General features: G+C 51.7%; 1 protein-coding gene across 6 annotated transcripts in view; it reads right to left on the reverse strand.

The window, feature by feature from the left end:
- The window catches only part of ZFAT (zinc finger and AT-hook domain containing), a 345664-nt gene that overhangs the window by 231331 nt on the left and 96975 nt on the right, over positions 1-17358 (reverse strand). The gene's annotated exons all lie outside the window — the stretch shown is intronic.

Here is a 17358-nt window from a genome sequence, read left to right on the forward strand (position 1 = left end):
ATCAACTTAAAAAATTTACACAGCACATTTTAAAGGTAAAGACGTAAGGTAAAACGTAGACTCTGATTCACAAGTGAATCTCTTATTTAAAATGACACATGAGGGGCGCATGGGTGGCTCAGTTGGTTAAGCATCCGACTTCGGCTCAGGTCATGAACTCACAGTTCATGGATTCAAGCCCCATGTCCGGCTCTGCACTGACAGCTCAGAGCCTGGAGCCTGCTTCAGATTCTGGGTTCCCCCCCCCCCCACCTCTCTCTCTGCGTCTCTCAAAAATAAACATTTAAGGGGCATCTGAGTGGCTCAGTCGGTTGAGTATTTGACCTCGGCTCATGTCACAATCTCACAGTTCGTGGGTTCGAGCCCCGTATTGGGCTCTGTGCTGACAGCTCAGAGCCCGGAGCCTGCTTCGGCTTCTGTGTCCCCCCTCTCCCTCTGCCTCTCCCCCACGCATGCTCTGTCTCTCAAAAAGTGAATAAAGATTAAAACAATTAAAAAAATAAACATTGAAAAAAATGTCTTTAGTTAACAAAAGAGAATAAAATAAAATTAAATTAAATTAAATTAAATTAAATTAAAATAAAATGACACATGAAGTGAGAGAGAAGGGCAGCCATGAAGCCCAGACCTAGACGTGAACCCACCTCTGCCCAAGCAGCCACGTGACCCTGGCCCCTGTGTGTACTTGGGCCTGTTGGGCTTCTGTCTCCTCGTCTGCTGTGGAGGGACACCATGAAGGCAACGTGCCCAGCTCGGTGACCGATACCTCGGTGACCGGCACAGCCCAGACCAATACCTCCAAGGGCAGCAGAAAGGGCAGCAGGCTAGTCAGGGTCTGGGTCCCCCAGCCCCTAACTGGCTCCCACCTCCAATATGACAGGTTCTATGTAAGTCTCTGAATCTCTACAGGCTCGAAACAGAAGTGGCCTTCAAATGTTTTAAAGTGAAACCTGGTCTTCAAGCCTCCTCCGAAGGCTAATGTGCAGAGAGAGAGCCAGCCAGAGTCACCAGCCACCGGGGCCACGGTCACCAGCCACGGGGGCCAGAGCCAGGGAGGAGACAGCCCCGCCCAGCGACTGCCTCCACTGGGACCGGCAGGCCCGCCACACCCACAGATGATCTCCAAGGTGCCCTCCCAGCCCTGAGGTTCGGAGGGCTGAAGCTCCCAGCCGCGCAGGCGCTAATTTGTGGCATTATCGTCTCGCGTCTCATAAAATGCTGATGAACACAGCAGCTTCTGTGACTCACAAAGTTAACGTTTTTATTCAATGCAAGGGAGAAATCCCATGGGTGTTCCTTTGCTGAAAGTGGATTAACAAAATAAAATGAGAAATGCTCCGGATCAGCTATAATTAACGCTGGGCCAACAGTTGCTCTGTAATTTTATGCGTCCACATTTCTTCCATGTTGAAACTTGGCAGAATTTTTTTTAAGCTATTTTTAAGCACTCTCCGAGGGAGAGCCTTGGGCAATGGAGTATACGTGCATTGAACATAATCCTATGTGAAGAGCTGGGCCCCTTCCTCAGAACGGCATCACGAATAATGTATGTGAACGGGAACCGCCCCCATCACCCAGTTCCCCACCTACAGGCCGCAGCGCTATCCCCACCCCAGCGGACGGGTGGGAAGCTCTGGGGAGGTGGGGAGTCCCCCGCAAATGACCAAGGCGGCTCGGGAACTCTCAGGCCACGCCCCGAAGGTGACCGTGTCTCTGGGATCGTTTCCACGAGAAAAACAAAATGTGCAAAATCTCACAGCGTGTTACAGTACATTTGAGCACAGTGATGCCCACGGCCACCGTACCAGGCCTCTGACTTTCCGGTGTTTGCTTTTTTGTTGTGTTAGTTTATTTTGGTTCCTTTGTGTGTCTGAGGAGCCTTGTATCTAACTTGTGAAGGGAAAGGGCTGCCTTAGGCCAGCCTTCAGCACTGGGCCTCAGGTCCGAAACTCTGGATTCAAACCCCACATCTCAGTGCAGCTTCAGAGTGGGTAGAGTCCCCTTCACTTCTAAAACCTGCAGGCACTCAGGGAGAAAAGGAGACAATCGAAGGTGCCTGATGACCTCGTAAGGACAATATGGGGGTGGGGGATGTGATCACGGGGTAAACAGTGGGAAAAGGGTCTTGTCGACAGCTAAACACGGTGCAGATGCAGAACAGAACAGGCATCTCTTAAGTCCAGGGAAGTCTGGCTGGTTGGCTGAATTTTCCGACCATGTTGCTGCTTCCTCTGCTATCTACCTACCACTGGTGGTATCTGGTAAAGGGAAGCCAGTGTGGGGGTCCTACATACACACACACATGCACACACAGGTGCACACGTGTGCATAACGTGTGTGCACATACACACATACATGTATAAATATGCTAAGCACATGCATATACACACATGCATGAATGGACACGTGTGCATAATATATGTGCACATACACACATAACACACAGGCACAAATGTGTGTGCATATACACATAACATACGTGCACAAGTGCACACGTATGCGTAACACGCATGTGCATATGCGCACATGCATGCACAAATGCACAGGTGTGCATAACATGCATGTGCATACACACATAACATACAGGCACAAATGCACATGTGTGGGTAGCATGTGTGTGCAATATGCACACATAGACACACATAACATACATGCACAAATGCATGTGCACGCATAATACATGCACATACACACATTACACAAGTACATACGTACCACAGATGCACACACACACACACACACACACACACACACACTTCCCATAGGGAAAGAAAAGACAGGCCATTCAGAAGCGTTCCGAGGAATGGATATAAACGCCACAGCATGAATGAGGACAGCGAGTAGAAAGCCAGGCTCTGAGAAGAGAAAGCACCACAAGGAAGGGGAGAAGGAAGGTGGGGAAACAGGGGAAGCAAGCGGAGCCAGAGTGTGAGGCAGGCTGGCACTTGGGGGAGCAACGGGGGGCCCTGGGCGGCAGGAGCCCAGCCGGGGCTTCGGTTCCCACAAGGAGATCGCAGACCCAGCTGTGGAGGGAGGGACCACTTACTCAGAGGCCCCCAGACTCCTCCCTCTCCAACAGGGGTTCAAATTCTCCCCACACTTCCCACAGTGTCTTCCTGCCGCACCCCAAGTCCTCAGGGAAAGGAAGAGCCAGGGCCCCAGGGATGGGGTGATGCCAGGTCACTGTAGCCAGTGTATCATGACCGGACCTGTTTGTTTGGGTTTTTTTATTTATTTTGAGAGAGAGAGAGAGAGAAACATGCGCACAGGCATACAAGCGGATGAGGGACATAGAGAAAATCCCAAGCAGGATCCACACTGTCAGTGCAGAGCCTGACGTGGGGCTCACACCCACAAAGTGTGAGATCATGACCTGGGCCGAAATCGAAAGCCAAATGCTCAATGATGGAGCCCCCCCCCCCCAGGGGCTGTTTATTAACTGGACACGGCCAGCCCTTGTCTCCTCACTCTGCCGCCCTGGTTATTTTAATTTTTTTTTTTTAACATTTATTGATATTTTGAGAGACAGAGCATTAAGTAGGGGAGGGACAGAGACAGAGGGAGACACACAATCCAAAGAAGGCTCCAGGCTCTGAACTGACAGCACAGAGCCCAACGTGGGGCTTGAACTCACAGACCGCGAGATCATGACCTGAGCTCAAGTCGGGCGCTTAACCGACTGAGCCCCCCAGGCACCCCCGCCCTGGTTATTTTAAACAACTGACTCAGTTCCTTCGGACATCGCTCCAAGGGTGCCGCCTGGCACACCACGGTGGAGACGCCACCAGCCCGGTCCCCAGTTCTGCAGTCTAGTCACACACCCCATGACGAGCAAACCGGGCAAAAACAAAGCCCTTAGAAAAGCTGGTGCTCGCCCACCCCTTCTCCTGACTGGGCAAGGTTTCGATTGAACACACACGTGATGCACACCTGCCTGCACAAAGCGGGGTACGAGGGGCCGGGAGGGAGAGAGGCACAGAGCGGCTCTTCCAGTGCTCAAGCCGGACAATCGCGGGGGACAAGCAGGCTTGTATAAGCATGACCTCTTGGGCAGGCAGACGTGGCTCAGTGCACACTCTGTGCCTACATTTCCCACCCAAGGAGCTCTGGGATGGACCGCCACTCAGCCGCCAGGGCTCAAGACGCCCAACCAAGCCCACACTGTCCTGCAGAAACAGGGCCACTGGCGGGATCTCAAATTCTCCAGCAGCCATGGTGAAACAAAAAGAAACAAGTGAAATCAATTCTCACATGTCTTCTGTAATACAGTATATCCAAAATACTACCATTTTACTTACAATCCATTTTTAAAAGAGCAATGAGAAATTTCACATTCTTTCGTTTTTTCTTTTTATACCACACCATCGTAACCCGGTGTGTATTTTCCACTTACAGCAGACCGAAGTTTGCACTAGACACAGATCCAGTATTCTGTTTCCAGAACACCAAGCAACTTTCCCACTGCAGGTCAGAGAACTGTGGTATGCATGCTCTACTCCCCCACATCCAGGGGAGCTACAGACGGCCTCCACCACTCCCCCCAAAATCCTTGGGACCCACCGAGTTAGGAAAATCGACACAAGGAATTGGAAAATTTAGGCTTTGCCAAACAGCATCCCTGTCCACATCTTTACGGGAGAGGGAGAAGACAGAGGGACGTTTTCATTACTGTCACAGGCTGCTCCAAGCTCCTGAGGTCGCAGAACTGGAAGCAGATGTGGGAAACATGCAAATTCAACTTCAAAATTTTTTTTTTTTACATTTACTTATTTTTGAGACAGAGAGACAGAGCGTGAGCAGGGGAGGGGCAGAGAGAGAGGGAGACACAGAAGCAGAAGCAGGCTCCAGGCTCCGAGCCATCAGCACAGAACCTGACGCGGGACTCGAACTCACGGACCGTGAGACCATGACCTGAGCTGCAGTCGGACGCTGAACCGACTGAGCCACCCAGGCGCCCCTTAACTTCAAATTCTAAACGTCTGCTTTACGTAGTATGAAAGCCTGAGACCAGTCTCAGTTACGAAGTATTTTGAACCTGAAAATGAATTCTAGGAGAAAGAACTACCCTCCAATTCCCAGACGGGTTCAAGGTGTTTCCGAATTTCAGAACAGAGCTTTACATGAGGCAGGAAGAGCCAATGGGAAAAGAATTCTCCAAACCCCACCGGCTGCCCACCCCAGCCTACCAGAATGACCTGCCCCACTGTTCCTAGTAACTAAGACATAAAGTAAGTATTATATTCTCCAAAAGCCTGGGCCACTGGGGGGGGGGGGGGGAGGGAGTGATTGTAACTGACATGCATTACCTTCATAATACAATATTCAGTAAGTGCCTAATATATGTCACATACTATGATAGGCACGTGTAGAAAGGAGTAAGGTACAGACCCTCCCGTTTTGTTCACGAGAGAATAATTTAAAGTGACTGTGGTTTTATTTGTGGCCTAATCGCAAAGAGTCTTGCCTTGGAAGGGACACAGAGATGCCTAAATTCAGCTCCCCAGCCAGTGTCCAGGAGACAGACAGCCCTACCTGACCCTACCCCTCAGCGTCTGGGCAGCTACCACTTATGTTTACACAGCTGGGAACTATAAGAAGTCAAGCAACTTCTTCCCAGCCTGGCTTCAGGTGGTGCAGCCTCAGGGTGACCCTGGCAAGGCCAGCCCCTCTGGCTAGATCTGAACAGGCTGTCAGATGTCCCCGAGGTCCTCTCCCCCGCAAGCCTGGGATCCCAGTCCTTCGGCCATACCGGATGGGTCCCCAAGCTCGGCGGTGGCCAGGCCGGTCCTGCCCACGGCCCCAGGGTCTCTTAAACCACCTGCCGCAAGTCCAAACACACACATGTCCCCTAGGGGGCGATAAAGAACAAAGGAGAACTCTGGCCTCCAAGAGCCGGTTCAGCGATGTGAGCTGCACATTCGGCAAAGCGGAAAGAGCTGGCAGGTGCCTGGGATCTCGTCAGCAAACTGGTTTTGGTTCAAGAACCTCATTCTTCAAGTCTCAGCTCCAACCTCACTTTCTAGACAGACTTTTCTTAAATCCCCTTCAATATAAATTAGGTCTCTGTTACTTTCTCTGGCCCTCCCTGTATTCATTCACCTTAGCAGCAATTACCACAATGCGTAATCATGTACTCAATGGTGTGTTTGTTTAACTTCTGTCTCCCCTGATAGACTGTATTTCATTCAAAATACAGCTAAAAGCTTAAAAAGAACAAAGATCTCTACCTAGAAACAGAGAGATGCTACATTTCCTTTGTTGTGAGGGCTAGAACATTCCAGAGTGCTCACTTAGGAAGGCCTGAGGACAATGTTAACCAAGTCATTCTTCACTCACGCTTCCCAGCAGAACGAGTCAGACCTTGTGCCGGGGAAGCAAGGCGAGCTCTGGGTGGGACAGACACCAGCCAACCCCTACCCCTCCGGGGGAAAGCACTTTGCTTCTCTGGTCCTCCGACTCTGTGAAATGGGAACAAATGCAGCATTTGGAATGGTGGTCTTAAGAGAAACCAGACCCACACAAAGGGCCCGGAAGTGAGATGCCCAGGGAAAGGCAGAAGAGTCCAGACAGGTGCAGAGCACCCCACGTCCACAAAAAAAAAAAAAAAAAAAAAAAAAAAAAGGCAGCAGAACTCGGTCCTTGTACTGAAATACAAGAAATACACACAACCCAAAAATTCACACGCTTAAAGTAGGAAAACAAATAAGCAAGTATGGGGATCATCCCTAAAATGAAATACAGACAAATGAACGGAAGCAAACTTTAAATGAGCAACTATAACTACGCAGAAGTGGGAGGGAAGAGCGGGGAGGGCGAACCCAAATCACCTGGGAAGCCAGAGTTCCCACGGTCCGCCTCAGGTCAACGGGAAACAGATCTAATTAAATACTGAACTCGAGTTAGTAGGCTTCTTTCCCAGAGACACAGGTTAGCAATTCGGAAACTATTTTTTGTATATCCTAGGATTGAGATAAGTAACTTGCTGTGGGTACTGGGAGGCAGTGTCTCGGAAGGGGCAGGTGCCGCTGGGTTGGAACTGGAAAGATCCGCAGATATGCACGTGTGTCGGCCATGTGCGAACTTCTGCGTGTCTGCATGCTGTGTGTGCAGGCGTGTGCCCATTTCAGTCCAGCAATAATGAGCTCGCCTAGTCCCACATCTTCTTTTCTAAATACCAGTCTCCACCTCAACCATCATTCTCCTCCAGAAATAGCTGATTCCAGAGCCAGAAAAGGAATACCTCATCGGACAGAAACCAAGGAGGTTCTCAAAGAAAGAGGGGGCATGTCAAAGAGGCTTCAACCAGCCAAATATGGGGAAATGAGATCAAAATAATGATAAAGGACTGCAAACCACTGAAGAAAGAACTCGTGAGTCCACAGTAATACAGATAGACAGATTTATTTAAAAAAGGAACTCTTGCTCGCATTGAAAGACAACTAGTAAATGCGGAAGAAACGCTGGCATTAGAAACTCCTCATCAGCAACTATCAGTGATCACGGATTCTGGCAAGAAATCATCAACGGATGCTAACACCACGAGCGAGGGAAGTTTGAGGAATGAAGAGTAACACGGTAAGTATGCGGTCTCAAAATGTCTCATCACGAGACGATTACCAAGGAGAAGAATAGTAACTGTATCTCGAAAGAACCCGACCCCCTCAAACGGGCGTCCTGTCCTCCCGACAGGAGGGCTGAGAACTGGGCGCCCCTGCTGTGGTATCCCCCGTGACCCCCGTGCCCCAACTGCAGGATCTGAATGGAATCATGGCGAAACGTGGCCCAAGGGAGGGACACAGGTTACGGAACAAGTGCCCCGCACCCTACAGTGTCGTGGGACACAAAGACAGAGGAGCCATCTTTAAAGGGTAAAGGGACACACGGACTGAACGCAGGGCCTAAGGCAGGGCTTCCTTTTGCTTCTATCGAAAATTACCGGAACTGGTGAGCCTGAATTTCAGTCGGTGAAATCTGCACTATAAGCATCGTGTTCTCACTTTGATAATCGTAAGGCGCTTGTGTGGGAGACTGACCTTGTTTTTAGAAAACAAACACCGGAAATCTTTGGGAGTGGGTGAAAGGGCACTATGTCTGCCACCCGGCCTCCACTGTTCTAGAGAGAAGGCAGAGGGACAGGGCGGGGGGGGCTCATGACAGGCTCTGAGACGTCCTCAGTCAAGAAACGCCAGTGATATTCACACGGCCGGTCCTGAACCACAGAGCCCTCATTTCACAGCAGCCCTCTCGCCAGCTCACACAGCACACGCCGGGCACAGTTCGGGAGCCACGGGGATGAGGCGTCACCAGGGCCCGTCAGGAACACACGCAGACAGTCGCCCGACTAACGGCAGTGGTGGAAGAAAAGGCAGAGAAAGTGGGAGCGATGGAGAGCAGCCCCAGGAGGGGCAGCGGAGGGGAACAGGGCGCGATGCTCAGACCCACAGAGCAGGTTTGCTGTGGAATCTGTTTAAGATAGAAACAACAGGGGCGCCTGGTGGCTCATTCGGGTAAGCGTCCCACTTCGGCTCAGGCCATGATCTCACGGTTTGTGAGTTCGAGCCCCGCATCGGGCTCTGTGCTGACAGTGCTCCTGCTCTCAACAGGAGCAGCAAAGAATGCCCTGATCACAACTGTGCACCTCACGGCCAACAATTCCAGACATCAAACACCCGCCCAACTCTCTCCTTCTTTGAGCCACTCTGGCCAGAGCCCCCGAAGGTCAATGGGACCATCGTGTCCAGCCCAGGACTCTTCTCCCACCCAACAGGACCGGCCTCCTGAGGGCCGCCAGGGGTCAAGGGCACAGCGCCCTCCTGGCTACCCACTTACCCCAGACCTCGTCCCGGGACTCCAGTCAGGAAGCAGTCCCCATCCCTTCCTCCCGGCCCCTGCTACAAAAGCTCTCCTGACCCGTGCCCTTCACCTGAGCACCTCTCACATGGCCTCCGACTAGAAAGCAAGACTCGGGAAAATTCAAAAGGAAAATTAGAGCATGATGACTTGGCTTCCTTCTAAAAACTGACAAGAGGAAGAAAGAGGGGGCGGGGGGAGAGACAGACAGGAGAAAAGCAGAGTCAGAGCCTGGTGTTCAGGGCTCCTGGCACCTCGGCGTCCAGAACCCCACAACCTTCCCTAAAGTCCAGGCACCTGACGCGGCCCCCCACCCCTGGCCCCACAGGGCGGAGTGGAAAGCGAGGACAAAAGCCGGGTCTGCCCGAGCGCAGGGCACACCCACCCCAGGGCAAACCGCAAAATCTGGCAGGCAACGGGTTAAACGCCCGCCTAAGGATGCTTCTAGACTCTGCCAGAAAAGCAGGAGGGCCCAGACTAGGAGGACCACGGTTCCCCTGCAGAGAGCCTGCCTGCGAAGCGCTTCTCACAGTGCCGGGACCGTAGCGGGGGGAGCGGTCGTCCAAGGTGAGGTTCAGGTCCAGCCGTCACACGGCCAAGGTGGCAGTCGGGTGGCAAACGGAGGACCAGGGACAGCCTCTGAGGGCGGAGGCCAGCAGCACAGCCAGCTGGCGTCAAGGAGGGGCTTCCCTGAGTCTCTGCCGAGCCCCTCGAGGCCCCCCGTGCTCGGCTGGGCTTGCTTGCTCGGTGAGTCCTCAGGGCCCCCTCGAAAGCCCCGGAGTCAGCACCAGCCTCAGACCTCCCCCCCTCATCGGACTCCACCCTCCAGACAATAAACTCCTGGTGGATGTTGAGCTCCCCCGGGTCACCCAAGTGCCGACGGAGGCTCCAAGGAGCCCAAAGAACTGTCACACGGTGGGGTGGAAAATTCAAAGCCAGGTCTCTGAGACTGCAAAGCCGGTGCTGTTCTCCCGAGCCTACATTTCCAGGGGACCTCAAGGCCACCCAAGCCGGTGGCCAGGCAACGGGATGGGGACCCCAGATTCAGGCAGCGGACAGGCAGGGCCAGGGAAGGCCATCCGGGCTCAGCGCTCAAGCCTGGCCCCGGACCCCGAAGGCACGAGGCTGTGGAGGGTCAGCGAGGAGGGCGGGCAGAGGCTGTTCACCTTGCTGGGCTCCTTCATGCCCCCCAGCCTTCACCCCTGCTCTACACTCCCACTGTCCTGGCCACGCCTCCAACATCACCCTCAAGGCTTTCCGGAGCCCCTCACCCAACCCCAGGCAGCAGCGACCATGGCGCTGTCCCCTCCATCTACCCTGTACAACCTGTAGCACTTCCGGGGCCCTGCACAACTCAGTGACTTTATTTATTTTTGAAGGAGAGAGACGGAGAGACAGAGTGCAAGCCAGGGAGGGGCAGAGAGAGAGGGAGACACAGAATCGGAAGCAGGCTCCAGGCTCGGAGCTGTCAGCACAGAGCCCAACACGGGGCTCAAACTCACGGACTGTGAGATCATGACCTGAGTCGAACTCGGACGCTTAACTGACTGAGCCACCCAGGCGCCCCAAGAGCTGCACGCTTTAACGACTGAGCCGGCCAGCGTCCCTCACTTAACACGTTTTGGGGATTAAGCAGGTTGTTGCCTGCATCAGTAGTTCCCTCATTTTTACGGACGAGCAGTATTCCATTGGACGACTCTACCGCAGTAGGTTTAGTTATCCATCATTTGATGGGCATTTGGGGGTGGCTCCAGTTGGCAGCTACCAGCAATAAAGCATGCGTGTGGCACATATGTCCGTGTTTGTGACACGCGGACACACGTTTCACTTATCTTGGGTGATCACCCAGGAGCGGAACCGCGGAGCCACCCGGCAAGCGGATGCCTGACGTTGTCAGAAACCCCCGTTCTCCTTCCAAGGCGGCTGCCCCGTCCTGCATCCCCAGCAGCGACGCGTGAGTGTTCGAGGTGCTCTGCTTTCTTACCCGCCCCCGGTATTGTCAGTCTTCTTAGTTTCGGCCACTCCGGTGGACGTGCAGCGGTACCTTGTTGTGGCTTTAAGCTGCATGTCCCCAGTGATGGTGACATCCAGCGTCTTTTCCCAAGCTTCCTGGACACCTGTATCACTTCCTCCGTAAAGTCTCCCGCAAACCTTTTGCCCGTTTTGTAATCGACTTCGTCTTCTCCATGGCTGGAGCTCCCTGAGAATAGGACTCTCGGGGCCCCTCGAGGCCCAGCTTCTGGGGGCATCACACCAGAGCCCAGTGGGGACAGTCAAAGGTGCATGCCTCAGCCGCTGCACCCAGCCCAGCCAGGGCCACGCGCACACAGTAGGACTGTGTACGTGTCAGCAGTTTCAGGAAGAGGTTCCTCTTCTCTCTGGTGACCCAGATCTCCCCCAGCTGCCAGGCCTAAAGAGCAGACCCCGGACCTTCACCCACAGCCTGGCCCAGGCCCAGGCTCTGGAACTAGGCAAGGTCCTAACAGAGCACCTGGAAGGAGACTCTCCACAGGCCCCAAGTATGCCCTGCTGCTGGTCCAAACGCTGGGTTACCCACTCAGCTCCCCCTAACAAGCCTGGGCCTCTACTTCCTCGTTTGCAAATCAGAGAGAATGAGGCCGCTTCGCATGGCTTTTGTGCAGAAAAACTGTGTCAGAGATGTGAAGCACCTGACTGAGCAGGTCTGCAGAAATGACTGTTAGCATTACCAGATCCCATCTTATTCCCCCAGCAACTGCGCGATTAATAGAGGATCAGGCCACTGTATCATGTTTTATTGTGGATTATGACACAAATATTACAAACCCCTCTCATTATGCATTTAATTCCCAATGACACTATTGGTACGTACAAGCCGGTCAGGGGAAGGAGGTGAGGCTTGAGAGAGGAAGAGTGGAATGGAAAACGAGGAGAGAGGGAAAGAACGAAAAGATGGATGGTGGAAGAAAGGAAAGTAACCTGCCGTACGCCAGGCATGTTCCCAAACCTTCACGACAGGAACCACGTTTATACACAAAGAGACAGGGGCTCAGTGACTTGCCAGGGTCCCTGTCCCTTGAAGAGCAGGGCAGGACTTCCACCCACTTCAATCCCAGTGCCCCCACTCCCTGCATTACGGAGCCTGGCTCCCTGCCTGTGGTCAGGGGGAGGAATGTCGGGGGCAGGGCTCACTCCCGGGCAGGACAGAGTCCCAGAGCCCCCAGAGGCTCCCAACACAGAGCCACAGGGCCCTCCTAGGGCAGATCAACCAGGGCTGCACGTGACAGTCTGCCTCAGGGGACTCTTCAAAGTGGGGGGAGCAGGGACTCAGTCCCCAGGAAGGGTCTGCACCAGCTCTGCACCAGCCCCCCGGCCCAACTCAGAAATAAAAACAGGGAGAATTCAAAAGGCCTTCTCTCCACCACCACAGGAAGGAACTGAAAATCATGAACCAGCACTGCACGTAAAAAGCCTGGGAAGTTTCACATCCCTATGCCTGGTAGGTTCTTTACTCCTCCTTCCCTAAAAGCAAACACAGAAGGAAGGCTTGTTGGTCTCAAAGGTAAAACCTAATCAATCACCAGTCCCAAAGGTTTTCCCTCTCAGCTATTTCGCCGAACCTGCCCTAACCTCTATTCCCACAGCCACTGCCTTGGGGTGAATGAGTGTCATCAACCCTGGGCCTCACGACAAGGGCCCCTAATGACGGGTCTCGCTCTGGCCTGCATTTTGACCCTCCGAGAAATGTCCTCCTTTATATTCTTTCTAACTTCAAAAATTGCTATACGGCTATGATAATCCAGACAGTGTGGTACTAATGGAAAAGACCAGAGAGCTCAGAGATGGAACCACACATGATTTTCAACAAAGGAACCAAAATAATCCAATGGAGAAAGTAAAGTCTCTTCTAACAAAGGAGTCTGGAAACACCGGACATCCACACTGGGAGGGGGAACCGGGGATCAGGATCCCTGCCTCACACCATACACAAACTAATCTGAGATAGATGGTAAACCTAAACCTAAAAGAAGTATAAAGCTTTAAAAAAAAAAATAAACACACCTAGGAGAATATCTTCATGATCTTAAAGTAGGAGAACGTTTCTCAGAGAGGATACAAACAGTACTCCCTATAAAGCAAAAATAACGGTAACTCAGACTTTATTAAGATTACAAGCTTATGCTGAACAAAAGATAGTATTAATGAGATTAATAAGCAAGCAGAGCTTGGGAGAAAATATTCACAACACATACATAGGACAAAGGACTCATTCAAACCATGTATAGAGAACTCCCACAAGTCAACAATTAAAAAGACAAGCAACCCAATGCTTGAAATGGGCAAAAGATTTAAACAGACATTTCTTCAAAGAGGGTATACAAATGGCGGATAAGCACAAAAAGAAAAAAAAAAGTACTCAGTATTACCGATCATCAAGGAAATGCAAGTTAAATGAGATGTTACTGCACACCCTCTAAAATAGATCAAAGGAAAAAAAATTAAACACTGAATGTGGCTGAGCCTGTGCAGCAGGCATATTTCTCCTACACCTGCTGACAGGGGTGCAAAATGGCACAATTCCAGGAGGCTATTTGGACATTTCTTAAAAAGTTAGATATACCTCTGCCCTACAAGCCGGCCGTTCCACTACCCAAAAGAAATGCAAACCTACGTCTACAAGAAACCTTGTAGAAGAATGTCCGTGGCAGCTTTTTCCCAACAACCAAAAACTGGAAATGAGCTCAGACGGCGATCCTACAAACAGGCTGTGGCACATCCGTACGATGGAATATGCTAGTAGAAAATAAAAAGAAACAAAGCCCTGGATCTCAGAAACTTTATGCTGAGTTGAAAGACACCAGATACCAGAGAATTCTCGCATGAGCTTCAAAAAGTAGTTTATCTCTGGCAACATTACTCAGACCAGTGATTGCTTGGGGTGAAGGGCAGGAATTGGGTGGGAAGGGGCAAACGGCAACTTTCTGGGGTGAGGGAAAAGTTCCGGATGTTGTCAGGGGCGTGGGTAACGTGGGTGGTCACAGCACACACTAAGGTCTGTATGTTCACTGTGTATTTCTACACCTCAAAAACACTGACCTCAGGCAGCTGTTAACAGGCAAACTGGCAGGCCCCCTTTTGCTCTCATTCTCCAAAGTTTCCATCGTCAAGTCCCAACAGCTTTCTGCCCCTCCAAAGACCATCACCACAGACCTCAAGCACCTGCACCCCGGGCTCCGGCCCCAGCGCTCACCTAGTCACCCAGAGCACGCCTGTGGCTGGGTCACATCTGTGTCTCTGTACCACACAGCCCTCTGCGGTACCCCTCCGCTCACCCGGAAAGTTCCAGCTCAGGCACCTCCTCCTTCAGGAAGCCCTCCCAGAATCCCCTGGCTGGGCCGGGGGCACCCCTTCTGAAGCCCTGATTCTTGGGGCTCGCTTCCGTCGTAGCACCTGGCACTTTCTCCTAAGGGAACGGGTTTTCCAACTGCTAGGACTGCGTGAGAGCCTCAGAAGGAAACAGTGTGTCATACTTTACGTCCCCAGCTCCTGGCACAAAGTTGGGCACAAACATCTAAGTGGACCCAGGAATCCCCTTGGCAGGAAAAGAATTTTTAATTTTTTTAAATTAAAAAAAAAAAAGAAGAAGGGGAAAAAAAGCGTGGGGGGGGGGGGTGGAAGGAAAAGAAAAGGTCCTAAGGGGCAGAGAAGCAAAGAGAAGGTCTGACATGGAGAAGGAAGCCGTAAGGAAGGCACCCTACGAGGTGCCAGGACATCCAAGACCCCATTTCCAGAACGCTGCTCCCAAAGCCTTCCGCTCCTTCTTTCCAGGGGCCGTGGCTGAGCAGCTCCCCCCACCCCCCTGCCCCCCCCCCTCCTCCCCACAAAGCCAGCAGCAGCTCCAGAGCCAGGCCCCCACCCTGCCCGCCCCTCCTCAGCCCGGAGCCAGTCTGGGCACCCAGGGGCCAGATTCCAGAATCCAAGGCTTCGAAGCTCCATTTGTTACACGATGTGAAAGAACAAAGAAAAGTCTGTTACCAGATTTAAAATCCTTTTTACGTTAATATGCCAAGTGTGATCTTTTCACTAGCAAATTTGATTATATACTTTATGTTCACTGACAAAAAGAGAGGGACTTCAAATCTGTAATAAATGGTTACTATGTCTATGGGCTTCACTCGCAGATTATTTTTTTCCTTTTATTTTTTTTTAAGTTTTTTTAATGTTTATTTATTTTTGAGAGAGAGAGAGAGAGAGAGACAGAGCATGAGCGGGGAGGACCAGAGAGAGAGGGAGACACAGAATCCGAAGCAGGCTCCAGGTTCCAAGCTGTCGGCACAGAGCCCGACGCGGGGCTCGAACTCCCGAACTGTGAGATCATGACCTGAGCCGAAGTCGCATGCTTAACCAACTGAGCCACCCAGGTGCCCCACTTTTTTTTTTTTTTTTTTTTGTCCTTTAAAAATCAATCAAGGGCGCCTGGGTGGCTCAGCCAGTTAAGTGTCCGACTTTGGCTCAGGTCATGATCTCGAGGTTCATGAGTTCAAGACTCACATGGGGCTCTGTGCTGACAGCTCGGAGCCTGGAGCCTGCTTTGGATTGTGTCTCCCTCGCTGCCCCTCCCCTGCTGGTGGGCTTTCTCTCTCTCTCTCTCTCTCTCTCTCTCTCAACAATAAACATTAACAAAATATATTTAAAAAGTTAAAGCCTACTGAGCCTTTCCAACCACAAGTGTTTTCAAGCAGCAAGTAGATAACAAACAATACGCTAGGTTTTACAAGGGAGAGATGGGGTCTGGGTTGAAAAGGGATAAATACCAGAGTTCCACCAGCAGCCACAGGGCACCAGGCCCTGGGCAGGGGACAGGATTAAGTCTCCTTTTGCAGGAGGAGGGACAGCACAGGGGTTCCAAGAGTCGTGTGACTTCCCTCAGGTCAGGAATCTGGTGACTGACAGATCTCGGGACCCTGTTCTTCCCACCCTCCCAATGGTTCCGGCTCCTAAAGTTGACACCTGCCCTTGAAAATTTTCAAAGACAGTGAAATTTTAACAGGATAAACAGCTGAGAACAAAGAGAAAACTTAACTCTAAGCTAAGTCCCTTCCACCTAATTAAATTGGCCCAGCTTGATGGGGAGATTTTCAGAGGCGGCAAGGATGAAACTATCTATAAAAGGAAATGCAATTAAGGAGAGTCTTTTCGATATACCTAATTCTTTGACTGCCCTTGCCCTAGGCAGAAACTTAATTCTACTTAAGGACAGCTATCTTTGAAAAGTTGTTACGTAAATTATAAGGTAAGGGGAGAAAAGAAACAGGAACCATTTTACCAGGTAAATGAGAAAGGCTGGGAAGGGAGTGATGTGTAATAGATCTCCAATTGACTGTGAGGACCATCTCAGCTGGTTTATACCAAAAACCTGCCTAGACCACAGGCAAGTCCATCCTGGTATCCATCCTGCTATCATTTATTGTACTGCTTCCCCTAAAGTAACCTAAAACCCAGGCAAAACAGGAAACTCTCTTCAGAAAGTAGCTGGTCATGAGGCGCCCGGGTGGCTCAGTCTGTTGAGCGTGTGACTTCAGCTCAGCTCATGATCTCAGGGTCCACGAGTTCAATCCCTGCATCAGGCTCTGCGCTGACAGCTTGGAGCCTGGAGCCTGCTTTAGATTCTGTGTCTGCCTCTGTCTCTGCCCTTCTCCCCTGCTTGCGTACTCACGCACTCCCCCTCTCCCTCTCTCTCTCTCTCTGTCAAAAATAAATAAAACAATTTTAAAAATTTTTAAAAAGAAATTAACTGATCACAAGTTGACATTGATACATTTAGAAACATGATCTCTTCTGTTTATTACAGCTGGAAATTGAAGGAAACGGCAACAGACGCCCAGGTTTCTTTTCAAACACTGTTAAGTCAACTCCAAAACAGGAGACGTGGGCAGTTTGTTCTGTGCATCAGCCGAAGTGGAATTATTTGGGAAGCGACAAACCAAGCTGTCATTAGGTTAAGAAGGCATGCAGGCGCAGTTTGGGGGGGCCTGACCCCACCACTCGCTCTGGGGCCACTGCACACACCCCAGGATCTGACATAACTACAGGATGAGGAGGGGACCAAGGGTCTACGGCTCTCTACCCAACCCTGGCATGCAGAGAGTGGTGCCATGCCAGGCTCTGGTTTCAACCGAAGAAGACGGGTAGAGTACCCCGGGGTGCTGGCGGGGCCGACCCCATGGCCAGCACACATAAGCTCGGTGTCTTCTCCAGCCTCGGCTGGGGACGCTCACTACAGATGCTTCCGTACGAGCGGCCAGGCTCTGATGAAGCCAAGAGGGGACAGTTGTGGAGCGCAAGCCCCTTGCCATGAAGTTTGCATTTCTGAAAGGTCACCGGGCTCGGCAAGGAAACAGGACTGGAAGAGGCAGATCTGTTGGCTCACTGGCCCAGAGCGGCCCGAGCACGGACCAGAGGCCAAGCACCAATGGGGGGACGGAAGTACAGCCTGGCAGGCACGCACGTCTGGGTTGCATCCCAAAC

This window comes from Panthera onca, chromosome F2 (genome assembly GCF_046562875.1).
Source record: "Panthera onca isolate mPanOnc1 chromosome F2, mPanOnc1 haplotype 2, whole genome shotgun sequence".
Lineage (NCBI taxonomy): Eukaryota > Metazoa > Chordata > Mammalia > Carnivora > Felidae > Panthera > Panthera onca.